We start from the raw sequence: 20,970 nt of genomic DNA, 5'->3' as shown, positions 1-20,970 counted from the left end.
GTTTAAAAGGGAGAAATTGTCGAAAAGGAGGCGAAGGCGATTGAATGGGCTAAAAATCGGACAGGCTGTCCGGGGAAAAAAAAAAGAGGGGGGGGGGTGGTGGAAAAAGGGACAAAAGTGGTGCAACACGAGCACTTCCCAGGGGCTCACCCATCCTAGTACTACTCTCGCCCAAGCACGCTTAACTGCGGAGTTCTGATGGGATCCGGTGCATTAGTGCTGGTATGATCGCACCCGAAGATTAACCGCGACTTTATTGTTTTAAGCAGTAGACGGGGAAAAAAATGAAATTGAATGGAACAGGATAATCTGGAAATGGTTTAAAAGGGAGAAATTGTCGAAAAGGAGGCGAAGGCGATTGAATGGGATAAAAATCGGACAGGCTGTCCGGGGAAAAAAAAAAGAGGGGGGGGGTGGTGGAAAAAGGGACAAAAGGGGTGCAACACGTGGACTTCCCAGGGGGTCACCCATCCTAGTACTACTCTCGCCCAAGCACGCTTAACTGCGGAGTTCTGATGGGATCCGGTGCATTAGTGCTGGTATGATCGCACCCGAAGATTAACCGAGACTTTATTGTTTTAAGCAGTAGACGGGGAAAAAAATGAAATTGAATGGAACAGGATAATCTGGAAATGGTTTAAAAGGGAGAAATTGTCGAAAAGGAGGCGAAGGCGATTGAATGGGCTAAAAATCGGACAGGCTGTCCGGGGAAAAAAAAAAGAGGGGGGGGTGGTGGAAAAAGGGACAAAAGGGGTGCAACACGAGCACTTCCCAGGGGCTCACCCATCCTAGTACTACTCTCGCCCAAGCACGCTTAACTGCGGAGTTCTGATGGGATCCGGTGCATTAGTGCTGGTATGATCGCACCCGAAGATTAACCGCGACTTTATTGTTTTAAGCAGTAGACGGGGAAAAAAATGAAATTGAATGGAACAGGATAATCTGGAAACGGTTTAAAAGGGAGAAATTGTCGAAAAGGAGGCGAAGGCGATTGAATGGGCTAAAAATCGGACAGGCTGTCCGGGGAAAAAAAAAAGAGGGGGGGGTGGTGGAAAAAGGGACAAAAGGGGTGCAACACGAGGACTTCCCAGGGGGTCACCCATCCTAGTACTACTCTCGCCCAAGCACGCTTAACTGCGGAGTTCTGATGGGATCCGGTGCATTAGTGCTGGTATGATCGCACCCGAAGATTAACCGCGACTTTATTGTTTTAAGCAGTAGACGGGGAAAAAAATGAAATTGAATGGAACAGGATAATCTGGAAATGGTTTAAAAGGGAGAAATTGTCGAAAAGGAGGCGAAGGCGATTGAATGGGCTAAAAATCGGACAGGCTGTCCGGGGAAAAAAAAAAGAGGGGGGGGCGGGTGGTGGAAAAAGGGACAAAAGGGGTGCAACATGAGGACTTCCCAGGGGGTCACCCATCCTAGTACTACTCTCGCCCAAGCACGCTCAACTGCAGAGTTCTGATGGGATCCGATGCATTAGTGCTGGTATGATCGCACCCGAAGATTAACCGCGACTTTATTGTTTTAAGCAGTAGACGGGGAAAAAAATGAAATTGAATGGAACAGTATAATCTGGAAATGGTTTAAAAGGGTGAAATTGTCGAAAAGGAGGCGAAGGCGATTGAATGGGCTAAAAATCGGACAGCCTGTCCGGGGAAAAAAAAAAGAGGGGGGGTGGTGGAAAAGGGACAAAAGGGGTGCAACACGAGGACTTCCCAGGGGGTCACCCATCCTAGTACTACTCTCGCCCAAGCACGCTTAGCTGCGGAGTTCTGATGGTATCCGGTGCATCAGTGCTGGTATGATCGCACCCGAAGATTAACCGCGACTTTATTGTTTTAAGCAGTAGACGGGGAAAAAAATGAAATTGAATGGAACAGGATAATCTGGAAATGGTTTAAAAGGGAGAAATTGTCGAAAAGGAGGCGAAGGCGATTGAATGGGCTAAAAATCGGACAGGCAGTCCGGGGAAAAAAAAAAGAGGGGGGGGTGGAAAAAGGGACAAAAGGGGTGCAACCCGAGGACTTCCCAGGGGGTCACCCATCCTATGTACTACTCTCGCCCAAGCACGCTTAACTGCGGAGTTCTGATGGGATCCGGTGCATTAGTGCTGGTATGATCGCACCCGAAGATTAACCGCGACTTTATTGTTTTAAGTACTAGACGGGGAAAAAAATGAAATTGAATGGAACAGGATAATCTGGAAATGGTTTAAAAGGGAGAAATTGTCGAAAAGGAGGCGAAGGCGATTGAATGGGCTAAAAATCGGACAGGCTGTCCGGGGAAAAAAAAAAGAGGGGGGGGGTGGTGGAAAAAGGGACAAAAGGGGTGCAACACGAGGACTTCCCAGGGGGTCACCCATCCTAGTACTACTCTCGCCCAAGCACGCTTAACTGCGGAGTTCTGATGGGATCCGGTGCATTAGTGCTGGTATGATCGCACCCGAAGATTAACCGAGACTTTATTGTTTTAAGCAGTAGACGGGGAAAAAAAATGAAATTGAATGGAACAGGATAATCTGGAAATGGTTTAAAAGGGAGAAATTGTCGAAAAGGAGGCGAAGGCGATTGAATGGGCTAAAAATCGGACAGGCTGTCCGGGGAAAAAAAAAAGAGGGGGGGGGTGGTGGAAAAAGGGACAAAAGGGGTGCAACACGAGCACTTCCCAGGGGCTCACCCATCCTAGTACTACTCTCGCTCAAGCACGCTTAACTGCGGAGTTCTGATGGGATCCGGTGCATTAGTGCTGGTATGATCGCACCCGAAGATTAACCGCGACTTTATTGTTTTAAGCAGTAGACGGGGAAAAAAATGAAATTGAATGGAACAGGATAATCTGGAAATGGTTTAAAAGGGAGAAATTGTCGAAAAGGAGGCGAAGGCGATTGAATGGGCTAAAAATCGGACAGGCTGTCCGGGGAAAAAAAAAAGAGGGCGGGGTGGTGGAAAAAGGGACAAAAGGGGTGCAACACGAGGACTTCCCAGGGGGTCACCCATCCTAGTACTACTCTCGCCCAAGCACGCTTAACTGCGGAGTTCTGATGGGATCCGGTGCATTAGTGCTGGTATGATCGCACCCGAAGATTAACCGCGACTTTATTGTTTTAAGCAGTAGACGGGGAAAAAAATGAAATTGAATGGAACAGGATAATCTGGAAATGGTTTAAAAGGGAGAAATTGTCGAAAAGGAGGCGAAGGCGATTGAACGGGCTAAAAATCGGACAGGCTGTCCGGGGATAAAAAAAAGAGGGGGGGTGGAAAAAGGGACAAAAGGGGTGCAACACGAGGACTTCCCAGGGGGTCACCCATCCTAGTACTACTCTCGCCCAAGCACGCTTAACTGCGGAGTTCTGATGGGATCCGGTGCATTAGTGCTGGTATGATCGCACCCGAAGATTAACCGCGACTTTATTGTTTTAAGCAGTAGACGGGGAAAAAAATGAAATTGAATGGAACAGGATAATCTGGAAATGGTTTAAAAGGGAGAAATTGTCGAAAAGGAGGCGAAGGCGATTGAATGGGCTAAAAATCGGACAGGCTGTCCGGGGAAAAAAAAAAGAGGGGGGGGTGGTGGAAAAAGGGACAAAACGGGTGCAACACGAGGACTTCCCAGGGGGTCACCCATCCTAGTACTACTCTCGCCCAAGCACGCTTAACTGCGGAGTTCTGATGGGATCCGGTGCATTATTGCTGGTATGATCGCACCCGAAGATTAACCGAGACTTTATTGTTTTAAGCAGTAGACGGGGAAAAAAATGAAATTGAATGGAACAGGATAATCTGGAAATGGTTTAAAAGGGAGAAATTGTCGAAAAGGAGGCGAAGGCGATTGAATGGGCTAAAAATCGGACAGGCTGTCCGGGGAAAAAAAAAGAGGGGGGGTGGTGGAAAAAGGGACAAAAGGGGTGCAACACGAGCACTTCCCAGGGGGTCACCCATCCTAGTACTACTCTCGCCCAAGCACGCTTAACTGCGGAGTTCTGATGGGATCCGGTGCATTAGTGCTGGTATGATCGCACCCGAAGATTAACCGCGACTTTATTGTTTTAAGCAGTAGACGGGGAAAAAAATGAAATTGAATGGAACAGGATAATCTGGAAATGGTTTAAAAGGGAGAAATTGTCGAAAAGGAGGCGAAGACGATTGAATGGGCTAAAAATCGGACAGGCTGTCCGGGGAAAAAAAAAAGAGGGGGGGGTGTTGGAAAAAGGGACAAAAGGGGTGCAACACGAGGACTTCCCAGCGGGTCACCCATCCTAGTACTACTCTCGCCCAAGCACGCTTAACTGTGCATTAGTGCTGGTATGATCGCACCCGAAGATTAACCGCGACTTTATTGTTTTAAGCAGTAGACGGGGAAAAAAATGAAATTGAATGGAACAGGATAATCTGGAAATGGTTTAAAAGGGAGAAATTGTCGAAAAGGAGGCGAAGGCGATTGAATGGGCTAAAAATCGGACAGGCTGTCCGGGGAAAAAAAAAAGAGTGGGGGGGGTGGTGGAAAAAGGGACAAAAGGGGTGCAACACGAGGACTTCCCAGGGGGTCACCCATCCTAGTACTACTCTCGCCCAAGCACGCTTAACTGCGGAATTCTGATGGGATCCGGTGCATTAGTGCTGGTATGATCGCACCCGAAGGTTAACCGCGACTTTATAGTTTTAAGCAGTAGACGGGGGAAAAAATGAAATTGAATGGAACAGGATAATCTGGAAATGGTTTAAAAGGGAGAAATTGTCGAAAAGGAGGCGAAGGCGATTGAATGGGCTAAAAATCGGACAGGCTGTCCGGGGAAAAAAAAAAGAGGGGGGGGGTGGTGGAAAAAGGGACAAAAGGGGTGCAACACGAGGACTTCCCAGGGGGTCACCCATCCTAGTACTACTCTCGCCCAAGCACGCTTAACTGCGGAGTTCTGATGGGATCCGGTGCATTAGTGCTGGTATGATCGCACCCGAAGATTAACCGCGACTTTATTGTTTTAAGCAGTAGACGGGGAAAAAAATGAAATTGAATGGAACAGGATAATCTGGAAATGGTTTAAAAGGGAGAAATTGTCGAAAAGGAGGCGAAGGCGATTGAATGGGCTAAAAATCGGACAGGCTGTCCGGGGAAAGAAAAAAGAGGGGGGGGTGGAAAAAGGGACAAAAGGGGTGCAACACGAGGACTTCCAGGGGGTCACCCATCCTAGTACCACTCTCGCGCAAGCACGCTTAACTGCGGAGTTCTGATGGGATCCGGTGCATTAGTGCTGGTATGATCGCACCCGAAGATTAACCGCGACTTTATTGTTTTAAGCAGTAGACGCGGAAAAAAATGAAATTGAGTGGAACAGGATAATCTGGAAATGGTTTAAAAGGGAGAAATTGTTGAAAAGGAGGCGAAGGCGATTGAATGGGCTAAAAATCGGACAGGCTGTCCGGGGAAAAAAAAAAAAGGGGGGGGGGGGTGGTGGAAAAAGGGACAAAAGGGGTGCAACACGAGGACTTCCCAGGGGGTCACCCATCCTAGTACTACTCTCGCCCAAGCACGCTTAACTGCGGAGTTCTGATGGGATCCGGTGCATTAGTGCTGGTATGATCGCACCCGAAGATTAACCGCGACTTTATTGTTTTAAGCAGTAGACGGGGAAAAAAATGAAATTGAATGGAACAGGATAATCTGGAAATGGTTTAAAAGGGAGAAATTGTCGAAAAGGAGGCGAAGGCGATTGAATGGGCTAAAAATCGGACAGGCTGTCCGGGGAAAAAAAAAAGAAGGGGGGGGGGGTGGTGGAAAAAGGGACAAAAGGGGTGCAACACGAGGACTTCCCAGGGGGTCACCCATCCTAGTACCACTCTCGCGCAAGCACGCTTAACTGCGGAGTTCTGATGGGATCCGGTGCATTAGTGCTGGTATGATCGCACCCGAAGATTAACCGCGACTTTATTGTTTTAAGCAGTAGACGCGGAAAAAAATGAAATTGAGTGGAACAGGATAATCTGGAAATGGTTTAAAAGGGAGAAATTGTCGAAAAGGAGGCGAAGGCGATTGAATGGGCTGAAAATCGGACAGGCTGTCTTGGGAAAAAAAAAGAGGGGGGGGGTGGTGGAAAAAGGGACAAAAGGGGTGCAACACGAGGACTTCCCAGGGGGTCACCCATCCTAGTACTACTCTCGCCCCAGCACGCTTAACTGCGGAGTTCTGATGGGATCCGGTGCATTAGTGCTGGTATGATCGCACCCGAAGATTAACCGCGACTTTATTGTTTTAAGCAGTAGACGGGGAAAAAAATGAAATTGAATGGAACAGGATAATCTGGAAATGGTTTAAAAGGGAGAAATTGTCGAAAAGGAGGCGAAGGCGATTGAATGGGCTAAAAATCGGACAGGCTGTCCGGGGAAAAAAAAAAGAGGGGGGGGTGGAAAAAGGAAAAAAGGGGTGCAACACGAGGACTTCCCAGGGGGTCACCCATCCTAGTACTACTCTCGCCCAAGCACGCTTTACTGCGGAGTTCTGATGGGATCCGGTGCATTAGTGCTGGTATGATCGCACCCGAAGATTAACCGCGACTTTATTGTTTTAAGCAGTAGACGGGGAAAAAAAATGAAATTGAATGGAACTGGATAATCTGGAAATGGTTTAAAAGGGAGAAATTGTCGAAAAGGAGGCGAAGGCGATTGAATGGGCTAAAAATCGGACAGGCTGTGCGGGGAAAAAAAAAAGAGGGGGGGGTGGTGGAAAAAGGGACAAAAGGGGTGCAACACGAGGACTTCCCAGGGGGTCACCCATCCTAGTACTACTCTCGCCCAAGCACGCTTAACTGCGAAGTTCTGATGGGATCCGGTGCATTAGTGCTGGTATGATCGCACCCGAAGATTAACCGCGACTTTATTGTTTTAAGCAGTAGACGGGGAAAAAAATGAAATTGAATGGAACAGGATAATCTGGAAATGGTTTAAAAGGGAGAAATTGTCGAAAAGGAGGCGAAGGCGATTGAATGGGCTAAAAATCGGACAGGCTGTGCGGGGAAAAAAAAAAGAGGGGGGGGTGGTGGAAAAAGGGACAAAAGGGGTGCAACACGAGGACTTCCCAGGGGGTCACCCATCCTAGTACTACTCTCGCCCAAGCACGCTTAACTGCGGAGTTCTGATGGGATCCGGTGCATTAGTGCTGGTATGATCGCACCGGAAGATTAACCGCGACTTTATTGTTTTAAGCAGTAGACGGGGAAAAAATTGAAATTGAATGGAACAGGATAATCTGGAAATGGTTTAAAAGGGAGAAATTGTTGAAAAGGAGGCGAAGGCGATTGAATGGGCTAAAAATCGGACAGGCTGTCCGGGGAAAAAAAAAAAAGGGAGGGGGGTTGGTGGAAAAAGGGACAAAAGGGGTGCAACACGAGGACTTCCCAGGGGGTCACCCATCCTAGTACTACTCTCGCCCAAGCACGCTTAACTGCGGAGTTCTGATGGGATCCGGTGCATTAGTGCTGGTATGATCGCACCCGAAGATTAACCGCGACTTTATTGTTTTAAGCAGTAGACGGGGAAAAAAATGAAATTGAATGGAACAGGATAATCTGGAAATGGTTTAAAAGGGAGAAATTGTCGAAAAGGAGGCGAAGGCGATTGAATGGGCTAAAAATCGGACAGGCTGTCCGGGGAAAAAAAAAAGAAGGGGGGGGTGGTGGAAAAAGGGACAAAAGGGGTGCAACACGAGGACTTCCCAGGGGGTCACCCATCCTAGTACCACTCTCGCGCAAGCACGCTTAACTGCGGAGTTCTGATGGGATCCGGTGCATTAGTGCTGGTATGATCGCACCCGAAGATTAACCGCGACTTTATTGTTTTAAGCAGTAGACGGGGAAAAAAATGAAATTGAATGGAACAGGATAATCTGGAAATGGTTTAAAAGGGAGAAATTGTCGAAAAGGAGGCGAAGGCGATTGAATGGGCTAAAAATCGGACAGGCTGTGCGGGGAAAAAAAAAAGAGGGGGGGGTGGTGGAAAAAGGGACAAAAGGGGTGCAACACGAGGACTTCCCAGGGGGTCACCCATCCTAGTACTACTCTCGCCCAAGCACGCTTAACTGCGGAGTTCTGATGGGATCCGGTGCATTAGTGCTGGTATGATCGCACCGGAAGATTAACCGCGACTTTATTGTTTTAAGCAGTAGACGGGGAAAAAATTGAAATTGAATGGAACAGGATAATCTGGAAATGGTTTAAAAGGGAGAAATTGTTGAAAAGGAGGCGAAGGCGATTGAATGGGCTAAAAATCGGACAGGCTGTCCGGGGAAAAAAAAAAAAGGGAGGGGGGTTGGTGGAAAAAGGGACAAAAGGGGTGCAACACGAGGACTTCCCAGGGGGTCACCCATCCTAGTACTACTCTCGCCCAAGCACGCTTAACTGCGGAGTTCTGATGGGATCCGGTGCATTAGTGCTGGTATGATCGCACCCGAAGATTAACCGCGACTTTATTGTTTTAAGCAGTAGACGGGGAAAAAAATGAAATTGAATGGAACAGGATAATCTGGAAATGGTTTAAAAGGGAGAAATTGTCGAAAAGGAGGCGAAGGCGATTGAATGGGCTAAAAATCGGACAGGCTGTCCGGGGAAAAAAAAAAGAAGGGGGGGGTGGTGGAAAAAGGGACAAAAGGGGTGCAACACGAGGACTTCCCAGGGGGTCACCCATCCTAGTACCACTCTCGCGCAAGCACGCTTAACTGCGGAGTTCTGATGGGATCCGGTGCATTAGTGCTGGTATGATCGCACCCGAAGATTAACCGCGACTTTATTGTTTTAAGCAGTAGACGCGGAAAAAAATGAAATTGAGTGGAACAGGATAATCTGGAAATGGTTTAAAAGGGAGAAATTGTCGAAAAGGAGGCGAAGGCGATTGAATGGGCTGAAAATCGGACAGGCTGTCTTGGGAAAAAAAAAAGAGGGGGGGGGGTGGTGGAAAAAGGGACAAAAGGGGTGCAACACGAGGACTTCCCAGGGGGTCACCCATCCTAGTACTACTCTCGCCCCAGCACGCTTAACTGCGGAGTTCTGATGGGATCCGGTGCATTAGTGCTGGTATGATCGCACCCGAAGATTAACCGCGACTTTATTGTTTTAAGCAGTAGACGGGGAAAAAAATGAAATTGAATGGAACAGGATAATCTGGAAATGGTTTAAAAGGGAGAAATTGTCGAAAAGGAGGCGAAGGCGATTGAATGGGCTAAAAATCGGACAGGCTGTCCGGGGAAAAAAAAAAGAGGGGGGGGTGGAAAAAGGAAAAAAGGGGTGCAACACGAGGACTTCCCAGGGGGTCACCCATCCTAGTACTACTCTCGCCCAAGCACGCTTTACTGCGGAGTTCTGATGGGATCCGGTGCATTAGTGCTGGTATGATCGCACCCGAAGATTAACCGCGACTTTATTGTTTTAAGCAGTAAACGGGGAAAAAAAATGAAATTGAATGGAACTGGATAATCTGGAAATGGTTTAAAAGGGAGAAATTGTCGAAAAGGAGGCGAAGGCGATTGAATGGGCTAAAAATCGGACAGGCTGTGCGGGGAAAAAAAAGAGAGGGGGGGGGTGGTGGAAAAAGGGACAAAAGGGGTGCAACACGAGGACTTCCCAGGGGGTCACCCATCCTAGTACTACTCTCGCCCAAGCACGCTTAACTGCGGAGTTCTGATGGGATCCGGTGCATTAGTGCTGGTATGATCGCACCCGAAGATTAACCGCGACTTTATTGTTTTAAGCAGTAGACGGGGAAAAAAATGAAATTGAATGGAACAGGATAATCTGGAAATGGTTTAAAAGGGAGAAATTGTCGAAAAGGAGGCGAAGGCGATTGAATGGGCTAAAAATCGGACAGGCTGTGCGGGGAAAAAAAAAAGAGGGGGGGGTGGTGGAAAAAGGGACAAAAGGGGTGCAACACGAGGACTTCCCAGGGGGTCACCCATCCTAGTACTACTCTCGCCCAAGCACGCTTAACTGCGGAGTTCTGATGGGATCCGGTGCATTAGTGCTGGTATGATCGCACCCGAAGATTAACCGCGACTTTATTGTTTTAAGCAGTAGACGTGGAAAAAAATGAAATTGAATGGAACAGGATAATCTGGAAATGGTTTAAAAGGGAGAAATTGTCGAAAAGGAGGCGAAGGCGATTGAGTGGGCTAAAAATCGGACAGGCTGTCCGGGGAAAAAAAAAAGAGGGGGGGGTGGTGGAAAAAGGGACAAAAAGGGTGCAACACGAGGACTTCCCAGGGGGTCACCCATCCTAGTACTACTCTCGCCCAAGCACGCTTAACTGCGGAGTTCTGATGGGATCCGGTGCATTAGTGCTGGTATGATCGCACCCAAAGATTAACCGCGACTTTATTGTTTTAAGCAGTAGACGGGGAAAAAAATGAAATTGAATGGAACAGGATAATCTGGAAATGGTTTAAAAGGGAGAAATTGTCGAAAAGGAGGCGAAGGCGATTGAATGGGCTAAAAATCGGACAGGCTGTCCGGGGAAAAAAAAAAGAGGGGGGGGGTGGTGGAAAAAGGGACAAAAGGGGTGCAACACGAGGACTTCCCAGGGGGTCACCCATCCTAGTACTACTCTCGCCCAAGCACGCTTAACTGCGGAGTTCTGATGGGATCCGGTGCATTAGTGCTGGTATGATCGCACCCGAAGATTAACCGCGACTTTATTGTTTGAAGCAGTAGACGGGGAAAAAAATGAAATTGAATGGAACAGGATAATCTGGAAATGGTTTAAAAGGGAGAAATTGTCGAAAAGGAGGCGAAGACGATTGAATGGGCTAAAAATCGGACAGGCTGTCCGGGGAAAAAAAAAAGGGCGGGGGTGGTGGAAAAAGGGACAAAAGTGGTGCAACACGAGGACTTCCCAGGGGGTTCACCCATCCTAGTACTACTCTCGCCCAAGCACGCTTAACTGCGGAGTTCTGATGGGATCCGGTGCATTAGTGCTGGTATGATCGCACCCGAAGATTAACCGCGACTTTATTGTTTTAAGCAGTAGACGGGGAAAAAAATGAAATTGAATGGAACAGGATAATTTGGAAATGGTTTAAAAGGGAGAAATTGTCGAAAAGGAGGCGAAGGCGATTGAATGGGCTAAAAATCGGACAGGCTGTCCGGGGAAAAAAAAAAGAGGGGGGGGTGGTGGAAAAAGGGACAAAAGGGGTGCAACACGAGGACTTCCCAGGGGGTCACCCATCCTAGTACTACTCTCGCCCAAGCACACTTAACTGCGGAGTTCTGATGGGATCCGGTGCATTAGTGCTGGTATGATCGCACCCGAAGATTAACCGCGACTTTATTGTTTTAAGCAGTAGACGGGGGAAAAAATGAAATTGAATGGAACAGGATAATCTGGAAATGGTTTAAAAGGGAGAAATTGTGGAAAAGGAGGCGAAGGTGATTGAATGGGCTAAAAATCGGACAGGCTGTCCGGGGAAAAAAAAAAGAGGGGGGGGGTGGTGGAAAAAGGGGCAAAAGGGGTGCAACACGAGGACTTCCCAGGGGGTCACCCATCCTAGTACTACTCTCGCCCAAGCACGCTTAACTGCGGAGTTCTGATGGGATCCGGTGCATTAGTGCTGGTATGATCGCACCCGAAGATTAACCGCGACTTTATTGTTTTAAGCAGTAGACGGGGAAAAAAAATGAAATTGAATAGAACTGGATAATCTGGAAATGGTTTAAAAGGGAGAAATTGTCGAAAAGGAGGCGAAGGCGATTGAATGGGCTAAAAATCGGACAGGCTGTGCGGGGAAAAAAAAAAGAGGGGTGGGGGGTGGTGGAAAAAGGGACAAAAGGGGTGCAACACGAGGACTTCCCAGGGGGTCACCCATCCTAGTACTACTCTCGCCCAAGCACGCTTAACTGCGGAGTTCTGATGGGATCCGGTGCATTAGTGCTGGTATGATCGCACCCGAAGATTAACCGCGACTTTATTGTTTTAAGCAGTAGACGGGGAAAAAAATGAAATTGAATGGAACAGGATAATCTGGAAATGGTTTAAAAGGGAGAAATTGTCGAAAAGGAGGCGAAGGCGATTGAATGGGCTAAAAATCGGACAGGCTGTGCGGGGAAAAAAAAAAGAGGGGGGGGGTGGTGAAAAAAGGGACAAAAGGGGTGCAACACGAGGACTTCCCAGGGGGTCACCCATCCTAGTACTACTCTCGCCCAAGCACGCTTAACTGCGGAGTTCTGATGGGATCCGGTGCATTAGTGCTGGTATGATCGCACCCGAAGATTAACCGCGACTTTATTGTTTTAAGCAGTAGACGTGGAAAAAAATGAAATTGAATGGAACAGGATAATCTGGAAATGGTTTAAAAGGGAGAAATTGTCGAAAAGGAGGCGAAGGCGATTGAATGGGTTAAAAATCGGACAGGCTGTCCGGGGAAAAAAAAAAGAGGGGGGGGTGGTGGAAAAAGGGACAAAAGGGGTGCAACACGAGGACTTCCCAGGGGGTCACCCATCCTAGTACTACTCTCGCCCAAGCACGCTTAACTGCGGAGTTCTGATGGGATCCGGTGCATTAGTGCTGGTATGATCGCACCCAAAGATTAACCGCGACTTTATTGTTTTAAGCAGTAGACGGGGAAAAAAATGAAATTGAATGGAACAGGATAATCTGGAAATGGTTTAAAAGGGAGAAATTGTCGAAAAGGAGGTGAAGGCGATTGAATGGGCTAAAAATCGGACAGGCTGTCCGGGGAAAAAAAAAAGAGGGGGGGGGGGTGGTGGAAAAAGGGACAAAAGGGGTGCAACACGAGGACTTCCCAGGGGGTCACCCATCCTAGTACTACTCTCGCCCAAGCACGCTTAACTGCGGAGTTCTGATGGGATCCGGTGCATTAGTGCTGGTATGATCGCACCCGAAGATTAACCGCGACTTTATTGTTTTAAGCAGTAGACGGGGAAAAAAATGAAATTGAATGGAACAGGATAATCTGGAAATGGTTTAAAAGGGAGAAATTGTCGAAAAGGAGGCGAAGGCGATTGAATGGGCTAAAAATCGGACAGGCTGTCCGGGGAAAAAAAAAAGAGGGGGGGGGTGGTGGAAAAAGGGACAAAAGGGGTGCAACACGAGGACTTCCCAGGGGGTCACCCATCCTAGTACTACTCTCGCCCAAGCACGCTTAACTGCGGAGTTCTGATGGGATCCGGTGCATTAGTGCTGGTATGATCGCACCCGAAGATTAACCGCGACTTTATTGTTTGAAGCAGTAGACGGGGAAAAAAATGAAATTGAATGGAACAGGATAATCTGGAAATGGTTTAAAAGGGAGAAATTGTCGAAAAGGAGGCGAAGACGATTGAATGGGCTAAAAATCGGACAGGCTGTCCGGGGAAAAAAAAAAGGGCGGGGGTGGTGGAAAAAGGGACAAAAGTGGTGCAACACGAGGACTTCCCAGGGGGTTCACCCATCCTAGTACTACTCTCGCCCAAGCACGCTTAACTGCGGAGTTCTGATGGGATCCGGTGCATTAGTGCTGGTATGATCGCACCCGAAGATTAACCGCGACTTTATTGTTTTAAGCAGTAGACGGGGAAAAAAATGAAATTGAATGGAACAGGATAATTTGGAAATGGTTTAAAAGGGAGAAATTGTCGAAAAGGAGGCGAAGGCGATTGAATGGGCTAAAAATCGGACAGGCTGTCCGGGGAAAAAAAAAAGAGGGGGGGGTGGTGGAAAAAGGGACAAAAGGGGTGCAACACGAGGACTTCCCAGGGGGTCACCCATCCTAGTACTACTCTCGCCCAAGCACACTTAACTGCGGAGTTCTGATGGGATCCGGTGCATTAGTGCTGGTATGATCGCACCCGAAGATTAACCGCGACTTTATTGTTTTAAGCAGTAGACGGGGGAAAAAATGAAATTGAATGGAACAGGATAATCTGGAAATGGTTTAAAAGGGAGAAATTGTGGAAAAGGAGGCGAAGGTGATTGAATGGGCTAAAAATCGGACAGGCTGTCCGGGGAAAAAAAAAAGAGGGGGGGGGTGGTGGAAAAAGGGGCAAAAGGGGTGCAACACGAGGACTTCCCAGGGGGTCACCCATCCTAGTACTACTCTCGCCCAAGCACGCTTAACTGCGGAGTTCTGATGGGATCCGGTGCATTAGTGCTGGTATGATCGCACCCGAAGATTAACCGCGACTTTATTGTTTTAAGCAGTAGACGGGGAAAAAAAATGAAATTGAATAGAACTGGATAATCTGGAAATGGTTTAAAAGGGAGAAATTGTCGAAAAGGAGGCGAAGGCGATTGAATGGGCTAAAAATCGGACAGGCTGTGCGGGGAAAAAAAAAAGAGGGGTGGGGGGTGGTGGAAAAAGGGACAAAAGGGGTGCAACACGAGGACTTCCCAGGGGGTCACCCATCCTAGTACTACTCTCGCCCAAGCACGCTTAACTGCGGAGTTCTGATGGGATCCGGTGCATTAGTGCTGGTATGATCGCACCCGAAGATTAACCGCGACTTTATTGTTTTAAGCAGTAGACGGGGAAAAAAATGAAATTGAATGGAACAGGATAATCTGGAAATGGTTTAAAAGGGAGAAATTGTCGAAAAGGAGGCGAAGGCGATTGAATGGGCTAAAAATCGGACAGGCTGTGCGGGGAAAAAAAAAAGAGGGGGGGGGTGGTGAAAAAAGGGACAAAAGGGGTGCAACACGAGGACTTCCCAGGGGGTCACCCATCCTAGTACTACTCTCGCCCAAGCACGCTTAACTGCGGAGTTCTGATGGGATCCGGTGCATTAGTGCTGGTATGATCGCACCCGAAGATTAACCGCGACTTTATTGTTTTAAGCAGTAGACGTGGAAAAAAATGAAATTGAATGGAACAGGATAATCTGGAAATGGTTTAAAAGGGAGAAATTGTCGAAAAGGAGGCGAAGGCGATTGAATGGGTTAAAAATCGGACAGGCTGTCCGGGGAAAAAAAAAAGAGGGGGGGGTGGTGGAAAAAGGGACAAAAGGGGTGCAACACGAGGACTTCCCAGGGGGTCACCCATCCTAGTACTACTCTCGCCCAAGCACGCTTAACTGCGGAGTTCTGATGGGATCCGGTGCATTAGTGCTGGTATGATCGCACCCAAAGATTAACCGCGACTTTATTGTTTTAAGCAGTAGACGGGGAAAAAAATGAAATTGAATGGAACAGGATAATCTGGAAATGGTTTAAAAGGGAGAAATTGTCGAAAAGGAGGTGAAGGCGATTGAATGGGCTAAAAATCGGACAGGCTGTCCGGGGAAAAAAAAAAGAGGGGGGGGGGGTGGTGGAAAAAGGGACAAAAGGGGTGCAACACGAGGACTTCCCAGGGGGTCACCCATCCTAGTACTACTCTCGCCCAAGCACGCTTAACTGCGGAGTTCTGATGGGATCCGGTGCATTAGTGCTGGTATGATCGCACCCGAAGATTAACCGCGACTTTATTGTTTGAAGCAGTAGACGGGGAAAAAAATGAAATTGAATGGAACAGGATAATCTGGAAATGGTTTAAAAGGGAGAAATTGTCGAAAAGGAGGCGAAGACGATTGAATGGGCTAAAAATCGGACAGGCTGTCCGGGGAAAAAAAAAAGGGGGGGGGGTGGTGGAAAAAGGGACAAAAGTGGTGCAACACGAGGACTTCCCAGGGGGTTCACCCATCCTAGTACTACTCTCGCCCAAGCACGCTTAACTGCGGAGTTCTGATGGGATCCGGTGCATTAGTGCTGGTATGATCGCACCCGAAGATTAACCGCGACTTTATTGTTTTAAGCAGTAGACGGGGAAAAAAATGAAATTGAATGGAACAGGATAATCTGGAAATGGTTTAAAAGGGAGAAATTGTCGAAAAGGAGGCGAAGGCGATTGAATGGGCTAAAAATCGGACAGGCTGTCCGGGGAAAAAAAAAGAGGGGGGGGTGGTGGAAAAAGGGACAAAAGGGGTGCAACACGAGGACTTCCCAGGGGGTCACCCATCCTAGTACTACTCTCGCCCAAGCACGCTTAACTGCGGAGTTCTGATGGGATCCGGTGCATTAGTGCTGGTATGATCGCACCCGAAGATTAACCGCGACTTTATTGTTTTAAGCAGTAGACGGGGAAAAAAATGAAATTGAATGGAACATGATAATCTGGAAATGGTTTAAAAGGGAGAAATTGTCGAAAAGGAGGCGAAGGCGATTGAATGGGCTAAAAATCGGACAGGCTGTGCGGGGAAAAAAAAAAGAGGGGGGGTTGGTGGAAAAAGGGACAAAAGGGGTGCAACACGAGGACTTCCCAGGGGGTCACCCATCCTAGTACTACTCTCGCCCAAGCACGCTTAACTGCGGAGTTCTGATGGGATCCGGTGCATTAGTGCTGGTATGATCGCACCGAAGATTAACCGCGACTTTATTGTTTTAAGCAGTAGACGGGGAAAAAAATGAAATTGAATGGAACAGGATAATCTGGAAATGGTTTAAAAGGGAGAAATTGTCGAAAAGGAGGCGAAGGCGATTGAATGGGTTAAAAATCGGACAGGCTGTCCGGGGAAAAAAAAAAGAGGGGGGGGTGGTGGAAAAAGGGACAAAAGGGGTGCAACACGAGGACTTCCCAGGGGGTCACCCATCCTAGTACTACTCTCGCCCAAGCACGCTTAACTGCGGAGTTCTGATGGGATCCGGTGCATTAGTGCTGGTATGATCGCACCCAAAGATTAACCGCGACTTTATTGTTTTAAGCAGTAGACGGGGAAAAAAATGAAATTGAATGGAACAGGATAATCTGGAAATGGTTTAAAAGGGAGAAATTGTCGAAAAGGAGGTGAAGGCGATTGAATCGGCTAAAAATCGGACAGGCTGTCCGGGGAAAAAAAAAAGAGGGGGGGGGGTGGTGGAAAAAGGGACAAAAGGGGTGCAACACGAGGACTTCCCAGGGGGTCACCCATCCTAGTACTACTCTCGCCCAAGCACGCTTAACTGCGGAGTTCTGATGGGATCCGGTGCATTAGTGCTGGTATGATCGCACCCGAAGATTAACCGCGACTTTATTGTTTGAAGCAGTAGACGGGGAAAAAAATGAAATTGAATGGAACAGGATAATCTGGAAATGGTTTAAAAGGGAGAAATTGTCGAAAAGGAGGCGAAGACGATTGAATGGGCTAAAAATCGGACAGGCTGTCCGGGGAAAAAAAAAGGGGGGGGGGGTGGTGGAAAAAGGGACAAAAGTGGTGCAACACGAGGACTTCCCAGGGGGTTCACCCATCCTAGTACTACTCTCGCCCAAGCACGCTTAACTGCGGAGTTCTGATGGGATCCGGTGCATTAGTGCTGGTATGATCGCACCCGAAGATTAACCGCGACTTTATTGTTTTAAGCAGTAGACGGGGAAAAAAATGAAATTGAATGGAACAGGATAATCTGGAAATGGTTTAAAAGGGAGAAATTGTCGAAAAGGAGGCGAAGGCGATTGAATGGGCTAAAAATCGGACAGGCTGTCCGGGGAAAAAAAAAGAGGGGGGGGTGGTGGAAAAAGGGACAAAAGGGGTGCAACACGAGGACTTCCCAGGGGGTCACCCATCCTAGTACTACTCTCGCCCAAGCACGCTTAACTGCGGAGTTCTGATGGGATCCGGTGCATTAGTGCTGGTATGATCGCACCCGAAGATTAACCGCGACTTTATTGTTTTAAGCAGTAGACGGGGAAAAAAATGAAATTGAATGGAACATGATAATCTGGAAATGGTTTAAAAGGGAGAAATTGTCGAAAAGGAGGCGAAGGCGATTGAATGGGCTAAAAATCGGACAGGCTGTGCGGGGAAAAAAAAAAGAGGGGGGGTTGGTGGAAAAAGGGACAAAAGGGGTGCAACACGAGGACTTCCCAGGGGGTCACCCATCCTAGTACTACTCTCGCCCAAGCACGCTTAACTGCGGAGTTCTGATGGGATCCGGTGCATTAGTGCTGGTATGATCGCACCGAAGATTAACCGCGACTTTATTGTTTTAAGCAGTAGACGGGGAAAAAAATGAAATTGAATGGAACAGGATAATCTGGAAATGGTTTAAAAGGGAGAAATTGTCGAAAAGGAGGCGAAGGCGATTGAATGGGCTAAAAATCGGACAGGCTGTCCGGGGAAAAAAAAAAGAGGGGGGGGTGGTGGAAAAAGGGACAAAAGGGGTGCAACACGAGGACTTCCCAGGGGGTCACCCATCCTAGTACTACTGTCGCCCAAGCACGCTTAACTGTGGAGTTCTGATGGGATCCGGTGCATTAGTGCTGGTATGATCGCACCCGAAGATTAACCGCGACTTTATTGTTTTAAGCAGTAGACGGGGAAAAAAATGAAATTGAATGGAACAGGATAATCTGGAAATGGTTTAAAAGGGAGAAATTGTCGAAAAGGAGGCGAAGGCGATTGAATGGGCTAAAAATCGGACAGGCTGTGCGGAGAAAAAAAAAAGAGGGGGGGGGTGGTGGAAAAAGGGACAAAAGGGGTGCAACACGAGGACTTCCCAGGGGGTCACCCATCCTAGTACTACTCTCGCCCAAGCACGCTTAACTGCGGAGTTCTGATGGGATCCGGTGCATTAGTGCTGGTATGATCGCACCCGAAGATTAACCGCGACTTTATTGTTTTAAGCAGTAGACGGGGAAAAAAATGAAATTGAATGGAACAGGATATTCTGGAAATGGTTTAAAAGGGAGAAATTGTCGAAAAGGAGGCGAAGGCGATTGAATGGGCTAAAAATCGGACAGGCTGTGCGGGGAAAAAAAAAGAGGGGGGGGGGTGGTGGAAAAAGGGACAAAAGGGGTGCAACACGAGGACTTCCCAGGGGGTCACCCATCCTAGTACTACTCTCGCCCAAGCACGCTTAACTGCGGAGTTCTGATGGGATCCGGTGCATTAGTGCTGGTATGATCGCACCCGAAGATTAACCGCGACTTTATTGTTTTAAGCAGTAGACGGGGAAAAAAATGAAATTGAATGGAACAGGATAATCTGGAAATGGTTTAAAAGGGAGAAATTGTCGAAAAGGAGGCGAAGGAGATTGAATGGGCTAAAAATCGGACAGGCTGTCCGGGGAAAAAAAAAAGAGGCGGGGGTGGTGGAAAAAGGGACAAAAGGGGTGCAACACGAGGACTTCCCAGGGGGTCACCCATCCTAGTACTACTCTCGCCCAAGCACGCTTAACTGCGGAGTTCTGATGGGATCCGGTGCATTAGTGCTGGTATGATCGCACCCGAAGATTAACCGCGACTTTATTGTTTGAAGCAGTAGACGGGGAAAAAAATGAAATTGAATGGAACAGGATAATCTGGAAATGGTTTAAAAGGGAGAAATTGTTGAAAAGGAGGCGAAGACGATTGAATGGGCTAAAAATCGGACAGGCTGTCCGGGGAAAAAAAAAAGGGGGGGGGGTGGTGGAAAAAGGGACAAAAGTGGTGCAACACGAGGACTTCCCAGGGGGTTCACCCATCCTAGTACTACTCTCGCCCAAGCACGCTTAACTGCGGAGTTCTGATGGGATCCGGTGCATTAGTGCTGGTATGATCGCACCCGAAGATTAACCGCGACTTTATTGTTTTAAGCAGTAGACGGGGAAAAAAATGAAATTGAATGGAACAGGATAATCTGGAAATGGTTTAAAAAGGAGAAATTGTCGAAAAGGAGGCGAAGGCGATTGAATGGGCTAACAATCGGACAGGCTGTCCGGGGAAAAAAAAAAAAGAGGGGGGGTGGTGGAAAAAGGGGTGCAACACGAGGACTTCCCAGGGGGTCACCCCTCCTAGTACTACTCTCGCCCAAGCACGCTTAACTGCGGAGTTCTGATGGGATCCGGTGCATTAGTGCTGGTATGATCGCACCCGAAGATTAACCGCGACTTTATTGTTTTAAGCAGTAGACGGGGGAAAAAATGAAATTGAATGGAACAGGATAATCTGGAAATGGTTTAAAAGGGAGAAATTGTGGAAAAGGAGGCGAAGGCGATTGAATGGGCTAAAAATCGGACAGGCTGTCCGGGGAAAAAAAAAAGAGGGGGGGGTGGTGGAAAAAGGGGCAAAAGGGGTGCAACACGAGGACTTCCCAGGGGGTCACCCATCCTAGTACTACTCTCGCCCAAGCACGCTTAACTGCGGAGTTCTGATGGGATCCGGTGCATTAGTGCTGGTATGATCGCACCCGAAGATTAACCGCGACTTTATTGTTTTAAGCAGTAGACGGGGAAAAAAAATGAAATTGAATGGAACTGGATAATCTGGAAATGGTTTAAAAGGGAGAAATTGTCGAAAAGGAGGCGAAGGCGATTGAATGGGCTAAAAATCGGACAGGCTGTGCGGCGAAAAAAAAAAAGAGGGGGGGGGTGGTGGAAAAAGGGACAAAAGGGGTGCAACACGAGGACTTCCCAGGGGGTCACCCATCCTAGTACTACTCTCGCCCAAGCACGCTTAACTGCGGAGTTCTGATGGGATCCGGTGCATTAGTGCTGGTATGATCGCACCCGAAGATTAACCGCGACTTTATTGTTTTAAGCAGTAGACGGGGAAAAAAATGAAATTGAATGGAACAGGATAATCTGGAAATGGTTTAAAAGGGAGAAATTGTCGAAAAGGAGGCGAAGGCGATTGAATGGGCTAAAAATCGGACAGGCTGTGCGGGGAAAAAAAAGAGAGGGGGGGGGGGTGGTGGAAAAAGGGACAAAAGGGGTGCAACACGAGGACTTCCCAGGGGGTCACCCATCCTAGTACTAGTCTCGCCCAAGCACGCTTAACTGCGGAGTTCTGATGGGATCCGGTGCATTAGTGCTGGTATGATCGCACCCGAAGATTAACCGCGACTTTATTGTTTTAAGCAGTAGACGTGGAAAAAAATGAAATTGAATGGAACAGGATAATCTGGAAATGGTTTAAAAGGGAGAAATTGTCGAAAAGGAGGCGAAGGCGATTGAATGGGCTAAAAATCGGACAGGCTGTCCGGGGAAAAAAAAAAGAGGGGGGGGTGGTGGA

At 48.0% G+C, this 20,970-nt stretch overlaps 65 non-coding genes and 1 pseudogene across 65 annotated transcripts; all 66 read right to left on the bottom strand.

Annotated features, from left to right (window-relative positions):
• Positions 1–117: 117 nt before the first annotated feature.
• Positions 118–236, bottom strand: LOC145811219 (5S ribosomal RNA). Its single transcript, XR_014354765.1, has one exon. It is a non-coding gene; the product is annotated as a 5S ribosomal RNA (ribosomal RNA).
• Positions 237–434: 198 nt separating this feature from the next.
• Positions 435–553, bottom strand: LOC145809502 (5S ribosomal RNA). Its single transcript, XR_014353061.1, has one exon. It is a non-coding gene; the product is annotated as a 5S ribosomal RNA (ribosomal RNA).
• Positions 554–750: 197 nt separating this feature from the next.
• LOC145810649 (5S ribosomal RNA) lies at positions 751–869 on the bottom strand. The gene has a single exon (XR_014354209.1). It is a non-coding gene; the product is annotated as a 5S ribosomal RNA (ribosomal RNA).
• A 197-nt stretch (positions 870–1,066) lies between these two features.
• On the bottom strand, positions 1,067–1,185 carry LOC145809443 (5S ribosomal RNA). The gene has a single exon (XR_014352992.1). It is a non-coding gene; the product is annotated as a 5S ribosomal RNA (ribosomal RNA).
• A 201-nt stretch (positions 1,186–1,386) lies between these two features.
• Positions 1,387–1,505, bottom strand: LOC145811786 (5S ribosomal RNA). Its single transcript, XR_014355319.1, has one exon. It is a non-coding gene; the product is annotated as a 5S ribosomal RNA (ribosomal RNA).
• Positions 1,506–1,700: 195 nt separating this feature from the next.
• Positions 1,701–1,819, bottom strand: LOC145810579 (5S ribosomal RNA). The gene has a single exon (XR_014354142.1). It is a non-coding gene; the product is annotated as a 5S ribosomal RNA (ribosomal RNA).
• Positions 1,820–2,013: 194 nt separating this feature from the next.
• On the bottom strand, positions 2,014–2,133 carry LOC145811357 (5S ribosomal RNA). The gene has a single exon (XR_014354900.1). It is a non-coding gene; the product is annotated as a 5S ribosomal RNA (ribosomal RNA).
• Positions 2,134–2,331: 198 nt separating this feature from the next.
• Positions 2,332–2,450, bottom strand: LOC145809432 (5S ribosomal RNA). The gene has a single exon (XR_014352979.1). It is a non-coding gene; the product is annotated as a 5S ribosomal RNA (ribosomal RNA).
• A 199-nt stretch (positions 2,451–2,649) lies between these two features.
• Positions 2,650–2,768, bottom strand: LOC145811397 (5S ribosomal RNA). The gene has a single exon (XR_014354939.1). It is a non-coding gene; the product is annotated as a 5S ribosomal RNA (ribosomal RNA).
• A 197-nt stretch (positions 2,769–2,965) lies between these two features.
• LOC145809421 (5S ribosomal RNA) lies at positions 2,966–3,084 on the bottom strand. Its single transcript, XR_014352966.1, has one exon. It is a non-coding gene; the product is annotated as a 5S ribosomal RNA (ribosomal RNA).
• Positions 3,085–3,277: 193 nt separating this feature from the next.
• LOC145809410 (5S ribosomal RNA) lies at positions 3,278–3,396 on the bottom strand. The gene has a single exon (XR_014352953.1). It is a non-coding gene; the product is annotated as a 5S ribosomal RNA (ribosomal RNA).
• Positions 3,397–3,593: 197 nt separating this feature from the next.
• Positions 3,594–3,712, bottom strand: LOC145810310 (5S ribosomal RNA). The gene has a single exon (XR_014353885.1). It is a non-coding gene; the product is annotated as a 5S ribosomal RNA (ribosomal RNA).
• A 195-nt stretch (positions 3,713–3,907) lies between these two features.
• On the bottom strand, positions 3,908–4,026 carry LOC145809236 (5S ribosomal RNA). The gene has a single exon (XR_014352744.1). It is a non-coding gene; the product is annotated as a 5S ribosomal RNA (ribosomal RNA).
• Positions 4,027–4,223: 197 nt separating this feature from the next.
• LOC145812385 (5S ribosomal RNA) lies at positions 4,224–4,321 on the bottom strand (annotated as a pseudogene).
• A 199-nt stretch (positions 4,322–4,520) lies between these two features.
• LOC145809668 (5S ribosomal RNA) lies at positions 4,521–4,639 on the bottom strand. The gene has a single exon (XR_014353230.1). It is a non-coding gene; the product is annotated as a 5S ribosomal RNA (ribosomal RNA).
• A 198-nt stretch (positions 4,640–4,837) lies between these two features.
• On the bottom strand, positions 4,838–4,956 carry LOC145809399 (5S ribosomal RNA). Its single transcript, XR_014352939.1, has one exon. It is a non-coding gene; the product is annotated as a 5S ribosomal RNA (ribosomal RNA).
• Positions 4,957–5,150: 194 nt separating this feature from the next.
• On the bottom strand, positions 5,151–5,268 carry LOC145811696 (5S ribosomal RNA). The gene has a single exon (XR_014355231.1). It is a non-coding gene; the product is annotated as a 5S ribosomal RNA (ribosomal RNA).
• A 201-nt stretch (positions 5,269–5,469) lies between these two features.
• Positions 5,470–5,588, bottom strand: LOC145809387 (5S ribosomal RNA). Its single transcript, XR_014352925.1, has one exon. It is a non-coding gene; the product is annotated as a 5S ribosomal RNA (ribosomal RNA).
• A 201-nt stretch (positions 5,589–5,789) lies between these two features.
• Positions 5,790–5,908, bottom strand: LOC145810846 (5S ribosomal RNA). Its single transcript, XR_014354401.1, has one exon. It is a non-coding gene; the product is annotated as a 5S ribosomal RNA (ribosomal RNA).
• A 197-nt stretch (positions 5,909–6,105) lies between these two features.
• On the bottom strand, positions 6,106–6,224 carry LOC145809212 (5S ribosomal RNA). Its single transcript, XR_014352715.1, has one exon. It is a non-coding gene; the product is annotated as a 5S ribosomal RNA (ribosomal RNA).
• Positions 6,225–6,417: 193 nt separating this feature from the next.
• LOC145809320 (5S ribosomal RNA) lies at positions 6,418–6,536 on the bottom strand. The gene has a single exon (XR_014352844.1). It is a non-coding gene; the product is annotated as a 5S ribosomal RNA (ribosomal RNA).
• A 198-nt stretch (positions 6,537–6,734) lies between these two features.
• On the bottom strand, positions 6,735–6,853 carry LOC145809635 (5S ribosomal RNA). The gene has a single exon (XR_014353196.1). It is a non-coding gene; the product is annotated as a 5S ribosomal RNA (ribosomal RNA).
• A 197-nt stretch (positions 6,854–7,050) lies between these two features.
• LOC145809777 (5S ribosomal RNA) lies at positions 7,051–7,169 on the bottom strand. The gene has a single exon (XR_014353341.1). It is a non-coding gene; the product is annotated as a 5S ribosomal RNA (ribosomal RNA).
• A 200-nt stretch (positions 7,170–7,369) lies between these two features.
• LOC145809376 (5S ribosomal RNA) lies at positions 7,370–7,488 on the bottom strand. Its single transcript, XR_014352912.1, has one exon. It is a non-coding gene; the product is annotated as a 5S ribosomal RNA (ribosomal RNA).
• A 198-nt stretch (positions 7,489–7,686) lies between these two features.
• Positions 7,687–7,805, bottom strand: LOC145810845 (5S ribosomal RNA). The gene has a single exon (XR_014354400.1). It is a non-coding gene; the product is annotated as a 5S ribosomal RNA (ribosomal RNA).
• Positions 7,806–8,002: 197 nt separating this feature from the next.
• On the bottom strand, positions 8,003–8,121 carry LOC145809776 (5S ribosomal RNA). The gene has a single exon (XR_014353340.1). It is a non-coding gene; the product is annotated as a 5S ribosomal RNA (ribosomal RNA).
• Positions 8,122–8,321: 200 nt separating this feature from the next.
• On the bottom strand, positions 8,322–8,440 carry LOC145809365 (5S ribosomal RNA). The gene has a single exon (XR_014352899.1). It is a non-coding gene; the product is annotated as a 5S ribosomal RNA (ribosomal RNA).
• Positions 8,441–8,638: 198 nt separating this feature from the next.
• On the bottom strand, positions 8,639–8,757 carry LOC145810844 (5S ribosomal RNA). Its single transcript, XR_014354399.1, has one exon. It is a non-coding gene; the product is annotated as a 5S ribosomal RNA (ribosomal RNA).
• A 199-nt stretch (positions 8,758–8,956) lies between these two features.
• LOC145809211 (5S ribosomal RNA) lies at positions 8,957–9,075 on the bottom strand. The gene has a single exon (XR_014352714.1). It is a non-coding gene; the product is annotated as a 5S ribosomal RNA (ribosomal RNA).
• A 193-nt stretch (positions 9,076–9,268) lies between these two features.
• On the bottom strand, positions 9,269–9,387 carry LOC145809319 (5S ribosomal RNA). Its single transcript, XR_014352843.1, has one exon. It is a non-coding gene; the product is annotated as a 5S ribosomal RNA (ribosomal RNA).
• A 199-nt stretch (positions 9,388–9,586) lies between these two features.
• LOC145809355 (5S ribosomal RNA) lies at positions 9,587–9,705 on the bottom strand. The gene has a single exon (XR_014352886.1). It is a non-coding gene; the product is annotated as a 5S ribosomal RNA (ribosomal RNA).
• A 197-nt stretch (positions 9,706–9,902) lies between these two features.
• Positions 9,903–10,021, bottom strand: LOC145809345 (5S ribosomal RNA). The gene has a single exon (XR_014352874.1). It is a non-coding gene; the product is annotated as a 5S ribosomal RNA (ribosomal RNA).
• Positions 10,022–10,218: 197 nt separating this feature from the next.
• On the bottom strand, positions 10,219–10,337 carry LOC145808987 (5S ribosomal RNA). The gene has a single exon (XR_014352480.1). It is a non-coding gene; the product is annotated as a 5S ribosomal RNA (ribosomal RNA).
• Positions 10,338–10,535: 198 nt separating this feature from the next.
• On the bottom strand, positions 10,536–10,654 carry LOC145809334 (5S ribosomal RNA). The gene has a single exon (XR_014352861.1). It is a non-coding gene; the product is annotated as a 5S ribosomal RNA (ribosomal RNA).
• Positions 10,655–10,850: 196 nt separating this feature from the next.
• Positions 10,851–10,970, bottom strand: LOC145811160 (5S ribosomal RNA). Its single transcript, XR_014354710.1, has one exon. It is a non-coding gene; the product is annotated as a 5S ribosomal RNA (ribosomal RNA).
• A 197-nt stretch (positions 10,971–11,167) lies between these two features.
• LOC145809149 (5S ribosomal RNA) lies at positions 11,168–11,286 on the bottom strand. The gene has a single exon (XR_014352643.1). It is a non-coding gene; the product is annotated as a 5S ribosomal RNA (ribosomal RNA).
• A 198-nt stretch (positions 11,287–11,484) lies between these two features.
• Positions 11,485–11,603, bottom strand: LOC145809323 (5S ribosomal RNA). The gene has a single exon (XR_014352848.1). It is a non-coding gene; the product is annotated as a 5S ribosomal RNA (ribosomal RNA).
• A 201-nt stretch (positions 11,604–11,804) lies between these two features.
• LOC145809312 (5S ribosomal RNA) lies at positions 11,805–11,923 on the bottom strand. Its single transcript, XR_014352835.1, has one exon. It is a non-coding gene; the product is annotated as a 5S ribosomal RNA (ribosomal RNA).
• A 198-nt stretch (positions 11,924–12,121) lies between these two features.
• On the bottom strand, positions 12,122–12,240 carry LOC145809301 (5S ribosomal RNA). The gene has a single exon (XR_014352821.1). It is a non-coding gene; the product is annotated as a 5S ribosomal RNA (ribosomal RNA).
• Positions 12,241–12,437: 197 nt separating this feature from the next.
• LOC145809290 (5S ribosomal RNA) lies at positions 12,438–12,556 on the bottom strand. The gene has a single exon (XR_014352808.1). It is a non-coding gene; the product is annotated as a 5S ribosomal RNA (ribosomal RNA).
• Positions 12,557–12,756: 200 nt separating this feature from the next.
• On the bottom strand, positions 12,757–12,875 carry LOC145809278 (5S ribosomal RNA). The gene has a single exon (XR_014352794.1). It is a non-coding gene; the product is annotated as a 5S ribosomal RNA (ribosomal RNA).
• Positions 12,876–13,073: 198 nt separating this feature from the next.
• LOC145809268 (5S ribosomal RNA) lies at positions 13,074–13,192 on the bottom strand. Its single transcript, XR_014352782.1, has one exon. It is a non-coding gene; the product is annotated as a 5S ribosomal RNA (ribosomal RNA).
• A 196-nt stretch (positions 13,193–13,388) lies between these two features.
• Positions 13,389–13,508, bottom strand: LOC145811159 (5S ribosomal RNA). The gene has a single exon (XR_014354709.1). It is a non-coding gene; the product is annotated as a 5S ribosomal RNA (ribosomal RNA).
• Positions 13,509–13,705: 197 nt separating this feature from the next.
• LOC145809147 (5S ribosomal RNA) lies at positions 13,706–13,824 on the bottom strand. The gene has a single exon (XR_014352641.1). It is a non-coding gene; the product is annotated as a 5S ribosomal RNA (ribosomal RNA).
• Positions 13,825–14,022: 198 nt separating this feature from the next.
• Positions 14,023–14,141, bottom strand: LOC145809259 (5S ribosomal RNA). Its single transcript, XR_014352770.1, has one exon. It is a non-coding gene; the product is annotated as a 5S ribosomal RNA (ribosomal RNA).
• A 201-nt stretch (positions 14,142–14,342) lies between these two features.
• Positions 14,343–14,461, bottom strand: LOC145809248 (5S ribosomal RNA). Its single transcript, XR_014352757.1, has one exon. It is a non-coding gene; the product is annotated as a 5S ribosomal RNA (ribosomal RNA).
• A 198-nt stretch (positions 14,462–14,659) lies between these two features.
• LOC145809237 (5S ribosomal RNA) lies at positions 14,660–14,778 on the bottom strand. Its single transcript, XR_014352745.1, has one exon. It is a non-coding gene; the product is annotated as a 5S ribosomal RNA (ribosomal RNA).
• A 197-nt stretch (positions 14,779–14,975) lies between these two features.
• LOC145809225 (5S ribosomal RNA) lies at positions 14,976–15,094 on the bottom strand. Its single transcript, XR_014352731.1, has one exon. It is a non-coding gene; the product is annotated as a 5S ribosomal RNA (ribosomal RNA).
• Positions 15,095–15,294: 200 nt separating this feature from the next.
• Positions 15,295–15,413, bottom strand: LOC145809214 (5S ribosomal RNA). Its single transcript, XR_014352717.1, has one exon. It is a non-coding gene; the product is annotated as a 5S ribosomal RNA (ribosomal RNA).
• Positions 15,414–15,610: 197 nt separating this feature from the next.
• Positions 15,611–15,730, bottom strand: LOC145811157 (5S ribosomal RNA). The gene has a single exon (XR_014354707.1). It is a non-coding gene; the product is annotated as a 5S ribosomal RNA (ribosomal RNA).
• Positions 15,731–15,926: 196 nt separating this feature from the next.
• Positions 15,927–16,045, bottom strand: LOC145809203 (5S ribosomal RNA). The gene has a single exon (XR_014352704.1). It is a non-coding gene; the product is annotated as a 5S ribosomal RNA (ribosomal RNA).
• Positions 16,046–16,242: 197 nt separating this feature from the next.
• Positions 16,243–16,361, bottom strand: LOC145809775 (5S ribosomal RNA). The gene has a single exon (XR_014353338.1). It is a non-coding gene; the product is annotated as a 5S ribosomal RNA (ribosomal RNA).
• Positions 16,362–16,557: 196 nt separating this feature from the next.
• On the bottom strand, positions 16,558–16,676 carry LOC145809192 (5S ribosomal RNA). Its single transcript, XR_014352691.1, has one exon. It is a non-coding gene; the product is annotated as a 5S ribosomal RNA (ribosomal RNA).
• A 199-nt stretch (positions 16,677–16,875) lies between these two features.
• On the bottom strand, positions 16,876–16,994 carry LOC145809182 (5S ribosomal RNA). Its single transcript, XR_014352679.1, has one exon. It is a non-coding gene; the product is annotated as a 5S ribosomal RNA (ribosomal RNA).
• A 197-nt stretch (positions 16,995–17,191) lies between these two features.
• LOC145811156 (5S ribosomal RNA) lies at positions 17,192–17,311 on the bottom strand. Its single transcript, XR_014354706.1, has one exon. It is a non-coding gene; the product is annotated as a 5S ribosomal RNA (ribosomal RNA).
• A 196-nt stretch (positions 17,312–17,507) lies between these two features.
• LOC145809170 (5S ribosomal RNA) lies at positions 17,508–17,626 on the bottom strand. Its single transcript, XR_014352664.1, has one exon. It is a non-coding gene; the product is annotated as a 5S ribosomal RNA (ribosomal RNA).
• A 197-nt stretch (positions 17,627–17,823) lies between these two features.
• Positions 17,824–17,942, bottom strand: LOC145809774 (5S ribosomal RNA). The gene has a single exon (XR_014353337.1). It is a non-coding gene; the product is annotated as a 5S ribosomal RNA (ribosomal RNA).
• Positions 17,943–18,138: 196 nt separating this feature from the next.
• LOC145810961 (5S ribosomal RNA) lies at positions 18,139–18,257 on the bottom strand. The gene has a single exon (XR_014354512.1). It is a non-coding gene; the product is annotated as a 5S ribosomal RNA (ribosomal RNA).
• A 198-nt stretch (positions 18,258–18,455) lies between these two features.
• LOC145809159 (5S ribosomal RNA) lies at positions 18,456–18,574 on the bottom strand. The gene has a single exon (XR_014352653.1). It is a non-coding gene; the product is annotated as a 5S ribosomal RNA (ribosomal RNA).
• A 198-nt stretch (positions 18,575–18,772) lies between these two features.
• LOC145809148 (5S ribosomal RNA) lies at positions 18,773–18,891 on the bottom strand. The gene has a single exon (XR_014352642.1). It is a non-coding gene; the product is annotated as a 5S ribosomal RNA (ribosomal RNA).
• A 197-nt stretch (positions 18,892–19,088) lies between these two features.
• On the bottom strand, positions 19,089–19,207 carry LOC145809137 (5S ribosomal RNA). Its single transcript, XR_014352631.1, has one exon. It is a non-coding gene; the product is annotated as a 5S ribosomal RNA (ribosomal RNA).
• Positions 19,208–19,404: 197 nt separating this feature from the next.
• On the bottom strand, positions 19,405–19,524 carry LOC145811155 (5S ribosomal RNA). Its single transcript, XR_014354705.1, has one exon. It is a non-coding gene; the product is annotated as a 5S ribosomal RNA (ribosomal RNA).
• A 189-nt stretch (positions 19,525–19,713) lies between these two features.
• LOC145809765 (5S ribosomal RNA) lies at positions 19,714–19,832 on the bottom strand. The gene has a single exon (XR_014353327.1). It is a non-coding gene; the product is annotated as a 5S ribosomal RNA (ribosomal RNA).
• A 197-nt stretch (positions 19,833–20,029) lies between these two features.
• Positions 20,030–20,148, bottom strand: LOC145809127 (5S ribosomal RNA). Its single transcript, XR_014352621.1, has one exon. It is a non-coding gene; the product is annotated as a 5S ribosomal RNA (ribosomal RNA).
• Positions 20,149–20,348: 200 nt separating this feature from the next.
• On the bottom strand, positions 20,349–20,467 carry LOC145809116 (5S ribosomal RNA). The gene has a single exon (XR_014352610.1). It is a non-coding gene; the product is annotated as a 5S ribosomal RNA (ribosomal RNA).
• Positions 20,468–20,667: 200 nt separating this feature from the next.
• LOC145809204 (5S ribosomal RNA) lies at positions 20,668–20,786 on the bottom strand. Its single transcript, XR_014352705.1, has one exon. It is a non-coding gene; the product is annotated as a 5S ribosomal RNA (ribosomal RNA).
• Positions 20,787–20,970: the final 184 nt, after the last annotated feature.

The sequence above is a fragment of the Camellia sinensis genome, chromosome 14 (assembly GCF_055761805.1).
Source record: "Camellia sinensis isolate YWXY chromosome 14, ASM5576180v1, whole genome shotgun sequence".
NCBI lineage: Eukaryota > Viridiplantae > Streptophyta > Magnoliopsida > Ericales > Theaceae > Camellia > Camellia sinensis.
This window is presented reverse-complemented; position numbering and strand designations above follow the sequence as displayed.